Source organism: Buteo buteo, chromosome 2, assembly GCF_964188355.1.
Source record: "Buteo buteo chromosome 2, bButBut1.hap1.1, whole genome shotgun sequence".
Classification (NCBI taxonomy): Eukaryota; Metazoa; Chordata; class Aves; order Accipitriformes; family Accipitridae; genus Buteo; species Buteo buteo.
The window spans coordinates 12,605,972-12,618,972 of record NC_134172.1 but is presented as its reverse complement, the minus strand read 5'-3'; the positions used below and the strand labels follow the sequence as shown (position 1 = coordinate 12,618,972).

The 13,001-nt window shown below is 41.7% G+C and overlaps 1 protein-coding gene across 1 annotated transcript in view; it reads left to right on the top strand.

Moving 5' to 3' along the window:
• The window catches only part of ADARB2 (adenosine deaminase RNA specific B2 (inactive)), a 320,813-nt gene that overhangs the window by 259,788 nt on the left and 48,024 nt on the right, over nt 1-13,001 (top strand). The gene's annotated exons all lie outside the window — the stretch shown is intronic.

Below are 13,001 nucleotides of genomic sequence, written 5' to 3'. Positions count from 1 at the left end.
TATTCACTCCTGTTAAGAGTTAACTGATGGACACATACTATATAGAAATCTTTAGCCCTTTGATGAAACTGTTGCATAGATGGTCTGTCTGTCTTTGTGAGCGTACCTCAGCTGGGGCACCTCAGTATTTATGAGAATGTCAGCAGTGGAGATGCTGCCATAAACTTCATTCTCACTTAGACATGTGGAGCAGTGGATTGAGTTTAGAAATGAGAAGATAAGCTCAGAGGGGAAAGGCATGTATAATTCATCCAGGCTTGTTTTACTCCTTCCTTTCAACAATTACATTAGCTAGATTCAATAGGGACAGTTGTGAATATTGGAAGGCAGCAGGATGGAGACAGGATTATCTACTGGATCTTTTCCAACCACAGAACCTAAATACAGCTAAGAGTTCTGTGCAGAGTAACTTATTCTCCTCCTTTCTGATATGAAAAGAGTGAGAAATTCTCTCCTGAAACTAGAAGTAGAGAAGCTGACCTAAAAGTCTTTTAGACTTCTGGTTGAAACTCAACTCCTTCTCAGCTAAATTTGTTATCGTTTTGCTTAATCTGGTTTGGGTAGTTATTTTTTATATTACTTTAGGATCTGGAATAATGGATGAGTCTTCCATTTTTTAAGTGCTGCACAGACATAGTGTTGTACAAACACAAAACATGGTTTATAAGTCCTACGGACCACAGGAGACATATTTAGTACCAAGAAAAATAAAAGGGAGATTGTGATTGACTTTGGGATGTGAAATATGCACCAGCATACCAGCTGCCTTGTCGTAGTCAGATTTCTTGACTGTAGGACTCATCAGATTTTAAAAAAGTGTTGTAATTCATTTAGAGGAGCACTTTCAAAACTGGACCACAAGGAAGAACACTTAAATATGCCTTTTATAAGAAGCTAAGTTACAGGAGCCAAGAATTGTTACTTTAATCACTTGTTGAGGGGAGGCTGTACACAGCTTAGTGCCCCTGTTCAGTTTTCTTACATTCAGTGTGTATTTTGCCTGTAAAATTTTCATTCCATTCTACCTTGCCAAGGTACTACTTCTGCATTCTTTAGCCCAGGCCTAGACCTGCTTTAAAAAGCATGATGGAACGAATGCAGCCTCACTGCTGTATGACCAAAGCAGCAGTTTAAAACCCCACACCATACGGGAAAAGAAGTCACCTAAAGGGGTCATAACTTTCAAAATTGTGGCTGCTGAGTGCATGCAGTACTAGGGGAGGGAAGAGGCACATCCAGATCCCTGCTAGCCTTGCTGGGCAGCTGGGGCTGTCTGTGTCTCTTCTTTGGGGAAGGGGTGAAAGTGTCCTCCTGACGGTTTTTTTTTATGAGTCCCATGACCTTAGTGGGATTTTACACATTTGTATTTCATATTTCATCTTAGTCAGCATTAAGACACAGTATAATTTTACTTATATCACAAACCATTTCCCTCAAGGCTTCTTTTTTAATTCTGAATTCCCTTTTATGAATTCCTTCAATCTGTCAGCCATCCAATTTGTCAATATCTTACTGGTTTTGTGGACCCTAGAAAAGAAACGCACAGATATTAAGTGATTCACAGAGGATGCAAAGCTAGAAATAGACTTATCTTGGTACATTTTCCAGGAAGATTTGAGTTCTTTCCAGCACAAGAATGTCTGCCAACCATGGCAAGACGAATCATTTGCCATTTGTGTCATTATTTTCTGTACTAAAGTTGTAGATTTGTGGTCTGTTCCCCACTATCATTCCCAGAGGTAGCAAGGACCTTGACACACTCTGTTCAGAGATGGCACAGACAGGTTTTCCACATCAAACACTCAAATAAGTACCAATTTCCTGTGTTTTTAACATAGAATTTGGCAGAAAAACCCTTAAATCTCTGCAAACAGTTTACTAATGACATCAGCAAAAACAAATCTGGTAATGTCTTGTTGCATTTGGTACCATACGCACCCATAACAGACAAAAATTAATTTGTTTTTACCTTCATTTCAATTTAATGTCATCTTGACTAGAAACAGATTTATCTGTGCTTGTACAGTTTTCAGACAAAGCTGGTAAAAAGCACAATGTGATTCTGTGATAACTGCTGTTAAGATAATACAAAATCTCTACAGGCGAAACAGAAGTGTGCTAGATTGGTTTTCTTTTCCTGAACTCTGACATTTTTTTCTGCCATTTCAGTTTCCCAGGGAAACCAAAGAGAGTTACATTTGTGCACTGTAATTGACTTATGCTGTAGCACCCAGGGCAAATTCCAAAGTACGAGAGAAAAAACTGTAGAAAATGATGTTATTGACTGACTGTGAATGTTCCGCAGTAATAAATTGCTAGTCAGAAAAACAGGCAGTCCAATGTATTTAGATATGCTTTGCTCTGAATTGTGATGAAAAGTTAAAAACTCGATGCATTTTTGTGAAAGTAAGTTTTCAAGACATTTGATTAGTAGACATCAAGATAACCTTCAAAACACCTGCCTACATATGAGCAAATTATCACACTAGATACCAGCTGATGTGTTGTTATCTGATGTAATATAATAATTGAACAGCACAATAATTAAAAAACTAGCATAACAGATCTTGAACTAAATGTTTCAAAAGATGGAACAGTTGAAGTAAATTATTTAACAGTTCTGCAGTTCTAATGTATTTGAAATCTGCCCATCGTCTAACACATTCTAATTTTGTTGAAACACATTCAGAGAAGATTGTTCTATCAAAAATTCTTTGATTGACTCTAGGAAAAATTGTTTAACAGGTAAGACATTGCATTCAAATCTTCCATGTACAGCAAGCCATATTCCCACAGGATATCTTCAAGTAGAACAATAAGTATACTTGTTATTGTAGCATAGTATTAATATGAGGACCTAAGTTTTATCGCATACTGACTATCCACAGTAGTTCTCCTGACTTCTCTGAAGATATGATGGGTTCACATATGGTAAATTAAAAACATCAGTTCACCTGTGGAAGAGACAGTCCAGATAACATCACGTCAAACACAAACCATCACCTCAGAACATGCATATCCAGGCATGTGATGCATGGAGTTAACTTTCCTCATAGTATTTCGCATTTGTGGATAAAACACAGTTGGTAACACCATTGTTTTGGCTATTGCTGGACAGTGCTTGCAGAGTGTCAAGACTTTCTCTCTCCCATCACCATCCCCATCCCCAGCAAGTAGGCTGGGGGTGGGCAAGAGGCTGGGAGGGGACACAGCCAGGACAGCTGTCCCCAGCTGATGAAGGGCATATTCCATGCCCTGTCACATTGTGCTTAGCAATAAAAGTTTGGGGAAAGAAAGAGAAGGGGGAGACATTTGGGTTTATGGCATTTGTCTTGCCAAGCAACCGTGAAATATCATTATCTCAATCCATGAGTCTTCTTGCCTTCCTTCTATTTTCTCTCAATCACATAGGAGAGGGGAGTGAGCAAGAGGCTGGGTGGGTGTTTGGCTGTTGGCCAGGATCAATCAATATTTCATTTCAGGGTGCGCAGCAACAATAGCTAGACATACTCTTTCTTGCTGTCACAGATTAAGGTAACCTACCAGCTCCCACTCTTCCTGTGTGACCGTCTCTCGGGGGCAATCTGGACATCTTATTTTGACCCGCTTGTCTGCTGTACCTTTTTATTGAAAAAAAATCAGGGAAAAATAATTTATTATGATTATGATTATGATTATGGTTATTTTTATTATTATGCCAATGGATACAGTTGGAAAATATCAAGGGCAAGCAAGCTAATATTTTCTAACACAGGTCAACAAGTGTGAAACCACAACACTCTCATGTACCTTCACCCCTGATGCACGGAGTCACAGATTACCAGGTGACAGGAGGCCAAGGAGCTGCTGCTGAGTAAGCAGCTCTTGCAGGGCTTGGCGAAGCGCATGGTCCCACCACAGGTCAGCGGTCAGGGCAGCTGGCTTTACCCGTGCCCGGGTGATGGAGGAGAGCGCAGACGGTGCTGCCTGCCCCCGGAGCTGCGAGATAGGAAGCCGCCGGGCAGGGCAGGGCAGTGCAGGGTGGGAGCTGGAGGTGGGAGCTGCACACCAAGCAGTGCTATTTAAAGGCTGGTGGCACTCACGCTGGTTATTTACACCACAGAGTTTGCCTTTGCCAGCTCTGACCAGATACGGGCATACGTTTGCGCTCTACCTGAAATCACTGGCCGCAGTAAAGAATCCCTGTCACTCAGTGCAAAGATGATCTATTATTGCCAAGTCCTCTTTGCAGAAAAACCCTCCCATAATCATTATGGACAAAATGAGACTGCTATTTAAACACTATTTTCCCATTTGTGTTTGACAAATCTTAGCAGTTTAAATACTGATAGGAACTTTTTGTCATGCTTTCTGTTAAAAATGAAGCATTAAGAAAGTTCAGTCCTTTTCACAGGAGCGTGGCATTCATAGAAAAAGGTTATGAGTTGATTTCTCACTTCAATTTTCTCTCTTCTATCTTTTTTTTTTTTAAGCTGACAATCATTTTGATGTTAAAAGCAAACTAGGAGGTCTTCTCAGTTATCTTGTATGAAATAAAGATGAACTGGACAAAAGAGCCCTAAATAGCAATTTCATGCTGTGATAAAAGATGGGAAATTATCATCTGTATCTCATGGAACGGATCTTAATCATTGTTAAGTGGAATAACAGAAAAAAAGTAAAGTTGACAATACGTCTCCGTGGATCCTTACAGTCATATTAAGACTCATAAAGCCTGACGTCTAAGTACAATCAGGAATATTGATGGCCAATTGTTTTCTGATCCTTAGTTTAAACAGGAAAGTTATAAAGTAGTAAAATACAGTAGAAAATGTAGGTCCTATGTAGAGTGTCAGTCTGCTCCATCCCAGATTGGATTCAAGTAGCCAAACCAGTTAGAGGAACTGTGAAGAATTTACAGATTAGTGCCCAGGGCACATCCCTTCAAGAATAGAGTCACAAGAGTAATTTAGGCTCTCATGCCCCATTTGCATAGTTAGATGGATGCTAAAAGCCTGATCCCAGTGAGACTCAGTGTTTCAATGAGACTAAAATTCCCGAATCAAAATTGGGTGCCCAAACTGCTGACATGCTTTTGAAAATCTCATGAAGTTTCTTCACCTTCACCAAAGTAATTTGACATTCTTGGAAACATTATCCACTTCTTACATGTGCCCAGGTTGACACATTGTCCTGGTTTCAGCTGGGATAGAGTTAACTGTCTTCCCAGTAGCTGGTACAGTGCTATGTTTTGTGTTCAGTATGTGAAGAATGTTGATAACACACTGATGTTTTCAGTTGTTGCTCAGTAGTGTTTAGACTATAGTCAAGGATTTTTCAGCTTCTCATGCCCAGCCAGGGCACCTGACCCAAACTGGCCAACGGTGTATTCCATACCATGGGACGTCCCATCTAGTTTAGGAACTGGGAAGGGGGGGGCAGGGAATCGCCGCTCGGGGACTGGCTGGGTGTCGGTCGGCGGGTGGTGAGCAATTGCCCTGTACATCATTTGTACATTTCAATCCTTTTATTACTACTGCTGTCATTTTGTTAGTGTTATCATTATCATTATTAGTTTCTTCTTTTCTGTTCTATTAAACCGTCCTTATCTCAACCCAGGAGTTTTACTTCTTTTCCTGATTTTCTCCCCCATCCCACTGGGTGGGGGGGGAGTAAGTGAGCGGCTGCGTGGTGCTTAGTTGCTGGCTGGGATTAAACCACGACACACATCAACACTAGTTGACAGGCTTGCTCAAAATATTTTAAAATAGGTAAATAGATAAGTAGCTAGAAACCATATATGTCACTCTTTCTCAGAAATCTGTTTTCCTCTGGTTATAAACCTTAAACCAATAGTCTTCAGATTTGCTTTAAATAATTTTGAACTCCATAAGAGCATCCCTTTTCCACAGCTGAAACTCTATTCCTGGGTTTTGTAATGTAGACCTATAATGAGCAGACTAGGACTCCTGCAGCCCAACAGATTTAGGTTTCCAAATTCCAGCTCAAAGGATGTTTGAGGTTTTGCAGTTAAAACTGTGGCTCCACCAGGTTCATCACTTCTTTTAAAATAAGGGCTTAGGCATGCCACTGCAAGTACTCCCACTACAAGAGCAACTTCGGGTGTTTCTTCATCTTTTCTGTTAAATCAGTGCTAAGGAACAGAAAATAGTTGAAGATACATTACTTAGAAACCGAAAATATGAGATGGGACACAGCCCTGTGGCCTTGCAAAGAGTGGGGAAAAACAAGTTCAAGGTCATCGCTCCAGGCTGGATTATATATTTTACACTAAACAAGATGATAAAATGCATGCACCAGCTGGGAGTAAGTACAGAACTAGGGCTTCACTTTTGGAGGTGAGCACCCCAACTCTGTCCTCATAGTTGTTTGGTAGCACACATTCAGCAAGAAGAGGGGAAAACACCCCCCTCATATCAGCAGTTTTAGGGACTCCCATGGGAGAATGACCTAACCTGGGAAGGAATTGAGCCCCCATTTTCCACGTGCTGCACAAGAAGTGTCTCCAGCCCATCTTACTGGTGCCTTTGGGGCAGCTCCAGCAGCAAACATCTTCTTCCCTGCTGTGCACGCTGGTTGTTCTGGTTTCCTTTTCAGAGCAGCTAGCTCTTCTCAGACACTGAGCTTTTTATCCCAGACCATTTACTGTCTCTGGACTTAGCATTTGGTTCTTGCTGTTTCAAGAATATTTCTGATTCAAATAGTAACTAACATCTCTCAAAACCTGGATGCAGGCGAGGCCCTGGCTCTGTGTCACATATAATTGCATTAAACCACCGGGGTGGGTATAATAATTAACATAAAACATGGAAATGAAAAATAGGCACTTCTGTTTCCATCCCTAAGTGTGTGAAGCAGGGAGTTGGAAAGTTCAGACTTTCATTCTGCTCTGTGATAAGCCAAACTGGAAATTCTTCCAATCTCAATAACAAAGAGTGCTTCTCATCTTAAAAACAGAAGTTTATTGCGTGAATAAAGGTTTAGTGACATCAACGGTTGCTTTTACTTTACTGACCTAGTAAAAAGCATAGGAAGAAGTTTTTAAATGTAAGTACACTTAAGAAAAAAATAATGAGGAATAACTTCCTCCTGTTCTTATCTGCCAAAATCCACATTCAGGATTTCATCCTTTCTCACTAGCAATTAAGGATCTCACTAGCATATAAGACTGTCAATTTACCTAGAGCTCAGATATCAGTAGCACAATATTTGTTAGAGAAACACAGATATCTGCACTCAGGACCTGGCAGGCAAAGTGCAGTTCAGTCCTGTTTTAAAATTAAGAATTACCTGTAATCCCCTACACAGCTCTGTTTCTGTGGACTAAAACAGTGTTCAAACTCACATGAAAGGAAAGGACCCTCAAATAGCATTGATTCTGCCACTACCAATTTAGCTTAAAAAAAATCCTCATGGATTTGGTATGGGGATGAAGCATGCAGGGACCTGGGCTGACTGTCCCTCCTTCCCCTCCAGATTTCCGAAGGCCACTTTCAGGAAAGGAAGGGAAGGCAAAGGGCACTGGTACTTGCAAGAACAGCACGGTCTCCTTCCACACTCCTCGGAAGCAAAGCTGATTTCATCCTTTCCATCCACTAAGGGGAGGAGAGAAATGGACCATAGAAATTAGAACTGGGAAAGACCACTAAGTCATCCAGTCCATTTCCCTGCAAGCGCAAGATTGTTCCCCGCGGTGCATTCCCGAGTGCTTTTTCTGGTCTAGATTTAAATGAATCAATTAGCAATGGGGCTTTCAACACTACCTTGGGAGACCATTCTAGTCTAATGGATCTCATTGTTAATAATTCTCACCAGTTATTCAGCCTGACTTTTATTTTCTGTGATGTCATCCCAGGTCCTCAGTTGTACTGCTTCAAATTTAGTACCCACATTTCTCCTTGGGGTTTGCACCCTTCAGATACTTGGAAGCATTTATACCACATTCAAAGGTCTCGCTCACCAAAGGTTTATATTTTTCATTTTTGTACTCTTTCCTGTTGGGTCACTCTCCTCTGCAGCCCTCAGCAATTTTGCCCCTGTTTTCTGATTCGCCTCCACTCTGGCAGCCTCCTCTCCATTCTTTTCTGGGCCAGGAAATTCTCTTTGTGAATAAGACTTACTGGTAAGACATGCATAGGAACATCTTGCAAAATGGATTAGTGCAAGAGTCCTTTTTCAGGCATCTGACAATGTGATCGAGCAGTTCAAAACTGGTTTGTGACAGAAAGGGATTTTTCTTCCGGAGGAACTGAATTTGGAATTTGTTCACAAAGAAACACCCCATGGTACTGGGGGAAGTTTACTGTGGCTGGCTGTGAAAGGAGAGCCATGGCTGCTCTCAGACAATACCCTGGCTCTTGGTTCCAGCACAGAGGGATCAGAGATCGGGGCAGAGAGAACGGCGCCTCTGCCCCTGCTCATTCACTGACGAAGATGAAGAGCACTGCAGAGAATAGCCTTCCCGAAACGGCACAGTCAGAGGCAGGATTACCCAACACATTAATAAAGGAAGAAAATATGAGGCTCTCAGAGGCTCCCTCTACACCCCCTCTTTCCACACAAATACAATATATTCACTTTCACAGAACCCACAGTTTGACGTCAGGAAAAGAAATCCCTGCACAACTCCAGCATTTCAAAGACTGCTTTCCATTTGTACCCCCAAATACCTTCAACCTCACTGCTAGCAACTTCTTTATTCCTAGTATTTCCTAGCTATCTATTTGCCTTTTGTTCAGACTTCTGCTATTACATTTCATAAGCCCTTAACATGCTTCTTCCTTCCCAGTTTTTTGGTCAGCCACTTCTTCACACCAGCCGCTCCCATCCATCTCAGGGCTGCTCCTCGGGACAGCCAGCTGCAAGCTATGGGACACAGCCAGGGTGCTCACTGAAGTCCCAGGCTCCCGTTTGTCACTGAAATGATCACAGTCACCATCACTGGTACTGTAGCAAATGGAGAGAAAACATTGAGCAGAGTCTTTATTGCTGGCAGATAAATGCATACTGTTAATAACTGTATGCATACCGTTAATCATGCCTGCTGTACACAATTCTTCTCTTATGGCTACATATTCTTTTTTTTTTGGAGCTACAAGTGTGGTTTTGTTCTCCATGCAGAGCTGGGAACAGCAGTGTGTCAGGAGGGCATATTCTACATTGAACCCGAAGGGTAGGGTACTCCATGCCACACGCACCAGTCCCTCGATCTTCAGCTCCCACCTCACGCATGCATCTTGATTTCACTCCTCTTGAAACTTCAGAGGGGGTTGTAGGTGCATCACCAAGTTACAGGCCAAATGGACCGATGTACCTGGGTGAACACATCCCTCACTTCTAACCGTAGACCTACCCCCATGCAAGCATTAACAAACAGGGACAATGGTATCAACTCCTTTTCAGAGAAACATGTCCTTTTCCTGCTTTTTTTCAGGGAGGAGAGCTCTTTCCCTCTTTTGCAGAAGTGTTTTGCGTGGGACATTGCCCATTCCCAGGGTGGCAAGCGCAGCCCGCAGCCTGGCAGCGCAGTCCCCCGCAGAGCTCTGCGCAGGCTCAAGGACCTGCCTCGGGACAGTGGGGTGCAGGATTGTGCCCACGGCTGTGCCCGCAGGCAGCTTTTCCAGCATCACTGCCCTTTCATGTCTTACTATCTCTTATTACAAAATTAAAGCCATTCTAAGGATGTAGTAGAGCTGCCAGGGAAGAAGATAACAGAAAATAATGTGGAACTTGTCAGTGCTATGTAGCATCAAGAAATTTTCCTTCCCTAAACAAACCTGAAATGGAAACCTGAACTTATGCAGCTACAAGTAGAGGGTATTTTAAAAAAAAAAAAAAAAAAAAAAAAAAACCAACAACAACAAAACCAAAAAACCTCCTCTGTGATCAGAGGTCTATTAAGCTGCCTTGAAAATTATTCCAAATGCACTTTTTTGCAGATAACAATAGACAGTCCTTTTGACTGATCTGTTAAAAAAGGTAAAGAAAGAGCATAAAATTATTGCTTATCAGAGAAAGAAGCAGCACCATTTAAAATAACATGAAATTGTACCCCATGAATTATTCACAAGGGTTGATGTTACACTATCATTATTTCTGGTTTTCCTCTTTACAGCATAGGATTTTGTGTCGGTTGTCTCCAACCCAATAAAAGAGGTGGGGTGGTTTTTTTAATTAATCAAATCTGATTTTTCTGATTATTTTTTCTAATTTAAAATGAATATATTCCAAGCAGTGAGTTGTCTTCATGGTGTCATGTTGAAAAAGAAGATAGATTTCATTACCGCTAGCACGGTCTAAAACATGCAGCGAAATAGACGATACTGACTGGTGTTTCTCTACGTGTTGCGCCAGCTGCTGAGCAGCCAAAGTGTGATCCCAGTTGTATGCTGGCATTAGCAGTTGCAAACTCCATCCTGTTCGGTGTGAATTAAGCTAACTGAATGTCACAGAAGTTCTCCATATACAGCCAGTGTGATTCAGTTTTCTGATTGCATGTAAAAGTCAACACCTCTTGCAATTACCTAGTGATTTTGATTTTCCTTTTCCAACACATAAATATGCAGGGCTACAAATTCTGTATTATGGAAGGACTTAATGATCATAACACACTAGAAGTGAGAGTAACTCTATTAAAGTCAGTAGAAACATTGATTAGACTAGCCAAAACTCTCTGGTTTTATTGGTAGAGCTGTGTCTCGAAGCAGATGGGTATAGACAGTTTGCATTTATGGCCACGGCTGACTTAAAAGCACAGCTCATAACTGTAGTCCGTAAGATGTCAGCCAGTTCTCCATATCCAACTTATCTGCTGAGAAAACCTTCATATTTTTTCTTGCTTACTGTCTCTTCTGTCAGCATCTTTCTGAATCATTTCTATTGCAAGCCCTGTGGCTGCAGGACTTATGTTTTTAGAGATCATGTAGGGAAGACAGCATTGTTTGCTTTATGTGTGTAATAGCCCAGCTCAAGGCAATATGACCATCCATGAATATATTAACATTAAGACAAACAATTATACTTAATTGTTGTGGGGAAAAAAATAAAAAAATTACCTCAGAAAGTTTAAAAATCAGGGAAAAAAAATTTAAAAAGCACTACATTTGCTCTCCTTGCCATCTTACTGTTTGGAGAGTTTTACACGGCACATGGTATTTGGTTACTCGTAGTAAGAGAAATCTTACTACAGGCATCTTTCTACATTGTAGAAAACTATACTTCTGCTGGGTGTCTACAGGTCTTCAGAGTTCATGAAGAGAAGTCGGCAATACTAGGGTGTAATGCAGACTATCGAAAAGCAAATATCTAAAATAGGCCAGGTGAATCACCTCCCAGGAAAGTTCCTCTCCTTTGACTATAAAGACACCCTACAGCGATTAGCTCAGCTACAGACATCTAAACTCCAGTTATCCAGAATAGCCAAAATGAATCCCACCGCCGGTGTCAGCAAACTGAAAATGGCTTATAATAAAACCCATTTGCTTTTCAACGGCTCGGCTCTGACGTGCAAGACTGGAGTATCACTGACACAGCAAGCACGAACATTAGCAGAGGGGAGGTCGCCCCTGCCTGGCTGTGGGAGAAGACCCTGCCTACGAGACCCCAGGGCAGGGCTCAGGCTTTCAGCAGAGCACCAGAGAGACTCGTTCCCTCACCAGGTCATTAGACTGAATCTGTGATCAAAGACGGTGCGTCATTTAGGGGTCCGTTTTTGTTCTATAATGCAAGTAAGTGATTGGCAGAATTTTCGAAAATAAAAACTTTGATTTCCCTTCCCGCTCTCCCAGCTCTCCCTGTCAACACGGCGTTAGCCGGGACCCAGCCAGTATGCTGACACAGCTCCCCAATTTCCTTTCCCCTGCTCCATTTCCTTTTCAAATTGAAAACTATTAGGAGTCTTTAGGCAAATAATAGAAACCTAATGCAGGTGCCTGTTATAAATCATTCACTAGTTACTTTTAACCTAATGTCTCCTCAAACATTACTTCGCAGAAGGCAGCGAGGGAAAGAAATGCCTCATGAACTCTGACAATCAGTGGGTCAGGAATTAAGGTCATAATAATGTAGCCCATTTCTTCTTGTTTGTCAAATGACCTGAACACAGTTAAATTCCTGGGTCTTTCATCTGAGATCGGCTCCCCTCGGCAAGAACATGGGTCTTGCCAAGAGCAATCCTCTCCTAGGATCATGCCCTGCCGCACACCCCGAAGCGGGGAAGGTGGCACGTGGCTGGTGTTGCCAGGTTAGTGCTAGTTCAGGGTTTTGCCACAGCCAACGCTATAGCTTTCCTAGGCACAACCTGATGATGTGCTCGGTCTAGATCTGACACATGTCTGAGGTTAAATTAATCAATGTTTAAGAGGTAGCTTGACATTTGTAAATAGAAATCAGTTGAGAAATTTGAAGTATTTTGCAGGCAAAATAAAATAGGAAGTAAACATTAATAACAAGAGTTAGTAATGACTGTTTTTTATGCAAAATAGACAAATGTACAGAAGTGCCTATTAATTCTGAATCACTGAAGCAAGTACCTAGGCTCAAGAGTTGGAAATGCTGCCTAAAATGCCAATGTGATCAGTCAATGTTAAAATTTGCCTTCATCAACTAGGCATCATGTGTCTTACTCTCAGAGACAAATTCCTCCTATGTTCACTGGAAATAATATCAAGCATTTCAGAGGGGATAAGCCTCCAACCCTATGTATGTACAAAACAAGGCATGCAAGAGGGCAATCTGTTAGCATATGTGCTCCTGAACACATGGGGCAACTGTCAGGTTGTTGGAAGTTTTTCTCATCATGCTGGGTGCCCTCACATGCAGCATTGAATGGTGCTACATTGGTCACAGATCACTTTCCCCGTTTGGCTCCCCAGTGAGGTGTAAATATTTCAGAGCTAATGCATAAGTCATGTACACCTGTGTTTCTGAGTGCCACAGGAGTGAGACATAACTCTTGGGTATTTCTGAGCATGAAGGAACATGTTTTTCTTTTCTGTCATTGC